This window comes from Nanorana parkeri, unplaced genomic scaffold (genome assembly GCF_000935625.1).
Source record: "Nanorana parkeri isolate BGI_ZX_2015 unplaced genomic scaffold, ASM93562v1 scaffold938, whole genome shotgun sequence".
Lineage (NCBI taxonomy): Eukaryota > Metazoa > Chordata > Amphibia > Anura > Dicroglossidae > Nanorana > Nanorana parkeri.
In genome coordinates this window covers 364,396-368,323 of record NW_017307206.1, presented here as the reverse complement: position 1 = coordinate 368,323, position 3,928 = coordinate 364,396, and positions in this window count along the sequence as shown.

Here is a 3,928-nt window from a genome sequence, read left to right as displayed (position 1 = left end):
AACAGCTGATTGATTTTGAAAAATACTGGTTGCGTTATAGCACACTTTTTTGTATAGTTTAAAAGCACTAAATGTACAGCAGCAGATTGCAACATATATAAAAGAAAGTGAATCTGGTCATACATTTCAGATTATGGTTGGATGAGCAGATGCAATCCTACCACTGAATGAGGCCTTATATATTGGCAAGATATAGACAAAAGTACAAATATTTATTTCACTTGCTCATTCATTTTCATATTTATGGAAGACAGAGGAGGAGAAAGTAAGGAGGAGACAAGAGCATCACTGGTTTATCTCTGATGGAACAACAATGATTGGCCATGATTTTTAAACCTGTCCAGTCCTTTGTTTATCCTGGAGAATGGGTGGCCACTGTGTGAACCAACCACAATAATACTTAAAGTGACACTAAACTCGGGAGTTAAATCTCAAAGTACCTTAAGACCCCGTTCACATTGAGCGATTTATCGCGCGGTAATTCCCGCGATATCGCTGCAAATTACAGCGCGATATCGCGCTCCAATGCAATCCAATGGGGCAAAGGGTCCTGCTGTCGCGGGTCATGTGTCGCTACAGCAGGACCCTTTTTGGAGCGGATTTAGTTGCGATTCAAGCTTGCTCAATGCAAGCTTGAACGCGACATCGCGCGGCAAATCTCGCGATGTCGCGCAATTTGCAAATCGCGTGACAAACGCGCGATTTGCATATCGCGCAGTGGGAACGGGGCCTAAAGGAGAACTATGGGGTCAGTGTTTTTCCCCATAGTTCTCCTTAGGGTAATGGGAGGACACAAACTAGCGTCCTCCCGTTACCCTAAGCTCACTATACCGCGAGCTGTAGCTCGCGGTATACTGAAACACCGCAGCCGGAGCGGATCCCGACGTAGATGACGGGATCCGCCCAGCTGCGTGAGTGACAGCTGGCTCTGCCTATCTAGAGGCAGAGCCAGCTGTACCCTCCCCCGTCCGTTCCGCCAGTCAGCGCTGGCAGATCGGAGCGGGGAGAGGAGAATCCAGCCCCTCCCCCTGTCACGGCAGAGAGCCGTGACAGGATCGAGAGGTGAGCGAACCTGGTATGTGTTCGCTCACCTCCCGATCTACTGAGCCGACCTGTGACAGTCTCATTGTCACAGGTCGGCTAGAACTATGAGGTGAGTGGAAATCACTCATCTCATAGTTCTCCTTTAAGGCTGGGTTCACACTTGGGCGTTTGTAATATTCGCATTTTTACTACGATTTGCGGTCAACGAAACGCGCGACAAACACGCGTTTACGAGGGCTATCCAGCTGTATCCTAATGGATACGCGCGGAAAATACGCCCCAAAAAAGCCCCTGTACTTCTTTGGGCATAGGGCGTTTTTCAGCAAGTTCCTAAGTGCTGAAATACCCCCAGGTGGGAACCACGCCCATAGGATATAATAGGATTTCACTTGCTGGGCGTTTTACAGCGCGTTTTACAGCGCTGTAAAATGCCCAGGTGTGCTCCAGGCCTAACTATTAGCAAAAATGTATCTTATTTGTGCATCACTCAGGTGCAGATCCTCAAATCATCTCTGAATTGGTCCAGACACTGTCCTTCCTTCTGGAGGGTGGCTACTTTTGTTCTTCATGGTCCCTGTGTGTGTTGTAAAGTTGCCACTGCTCCAAGCTCACTCCCATGATCAACTACAATCTCAGTACAAATTATTAAAATAAACGTGAGATTGTAGTCCAACGCGGGAGTGAGCTTGGAGGGGTGCATAAAAAGACACTGAATACTAACCTCTTCTATTGGTTGCAAGGCTGACCTATGCAGTATTAAAAAGAAACTGCTGGTTAAAGATCCTGCAAAATCTGACTTTTCTAGAAGCGTTGATTTCCAGGTCTCTTACTTTACTTTCACCATAATGCATTGGTTTTCTTTGACAGCAGGCTAAATTTTAAAAAGAGGCACAATTTCTACAATTCATAACTCGCTTTTGCAAGGTCAAGCCTCTAACCCCATTCCGTATGTTGGATGCTGGGAAAGGGAATTTAGGACTAGTTTCGAACTGGAGACAAATTTGGCAGACCACGGCTCTCTGTTCCATAAATGCATAGGCAGTGGAGTCGCTGATACAGTATGTGGTCCCACAATGCTTGGCAAAGTTTGTACCCACATATTCATGTGTTTTGGGGACTAATAGTCCCCTGGCACTATCCTACATATATGGCAACAAATCCAATCTCCCATTGCTTAATTCATTTATTTAAATTATGAGGGCTACACTCATGTTTCTTTCCTGTTATATGACTGCTTATACTCTAATATTATGGGTTTGTTGTCAACCACCTTACTTGTCACTGGCATACGCCAGGGGTTGGATTTCTCAGTTCTACCTGCGGTGTACTGTCCAAACCCTTGCAAATGTAACGCTTTGCTTTATTTCAGAACTTTATCATAAAAATGTATTACAACAGAAAAAAAGAAACACATTCATCATCTAGAGGGGCCTTCAATGATTAATATAAAGCCCAATTAAAGTTTCACGCCTTTTTTTCTCTTCTTACTCCTGTCACACCTTATGTTATCATTTTTAGCTGATCTTACATGTCTGACCAGGGCTACTAGATGGCAGAGTGCACTGGCAAGCACAGTCAAATCCCGGTGCCTTTTGTACTGTACATATTTAGATATACAGTATATGCACTACTGTTATAACTGCAAAGTGAAGGTAAGAGTATGAAATGGAGGTTGTTAGTACAACGTCTATTTTACTGAAGATCTATTTCTATTACATCAATTTGGCTATAAATTATATGTAAACCCAATTATTAAAATCTCACATAAGCTTCATTGTGTTATTGTAATTTCAAAAGTCATTAACAAATTATTATTAAACAATTATTATTATTATTATTTTAACAGAAACTGAAGATTTAATACGATTTAAAATTTAATAACAATGTTATTAAATCTTCAGTTTCTGTTAAAATAATATCGGGTTATCCTGCTATGAAATTTCTTGTGGATATAGAGTAACAACACTTAGTTCCTGTCTCTAAGTTGTGCCCTCTACAATGTGCAGGCAAGAAACACACCCTTAGAAATGCCCTGCAGCCATTACTGAAGTGCATGCTTTTAGACAGGAATAGGCTGCAAATAGGCTGTAAGAGATCAGCAGCAATGAGATGCAACAAAAGATTGGGAAAATGCTAAAAACAGTATTTTACAGTACAATGTTTATGATACATGCTGCTTCGGCAAGTTATATGTCATTAGGTTATGCTTTACATCTACTGTAAGGCACTATTAGCAGTATTGTAAGAATCATATAAAAAAGCTGAAGTTAATCAAAACAATAGATTTTATGATTGACAGAAATAATGTACTGTTTAAAAGAGCTGATTTTTATCTAGCAATAAAACTTGACATGCTGGTCGGACACAATCTGATAATCAAAAATACTATGCTCTATACATATGTGCTTAGACATGGAAGCTCAAATATGCATGCCTATGCACTGTTTATGTATGGGCAGATTTCCCCCTAGGAAAAAACAGTGTTAGGAAAGCTGTCCATGTTTGTTCTACTTTTACCCACTTGGCTAAATTATAGATGTTATACATTGGAAGGGACAGATTCTTTTTGTAAAACGCAAGAAACAATGAGAAAAAAGATAGACTTTTTCCATACCACAGGATCATGTTATGTAATACTAATGCCCTGAGGTTATGTTTTAACTGTTTGCATCAAACACATTTTGAAATTACGTGATTACATCAATATGCACTGTTGTCTAGAGACAACTACTCAGGTTGTCCTCACATATCTCGTAGCGGGTGCCATACACACACACATACACCGGATTAAAATATTAAAAAATTGTCATTTTGAGCAATGAATACATTTCTCTGCTTATTGTTTGCTTTGTAGGCTTCATTATTGGCACAAGGTTCCCTGTAC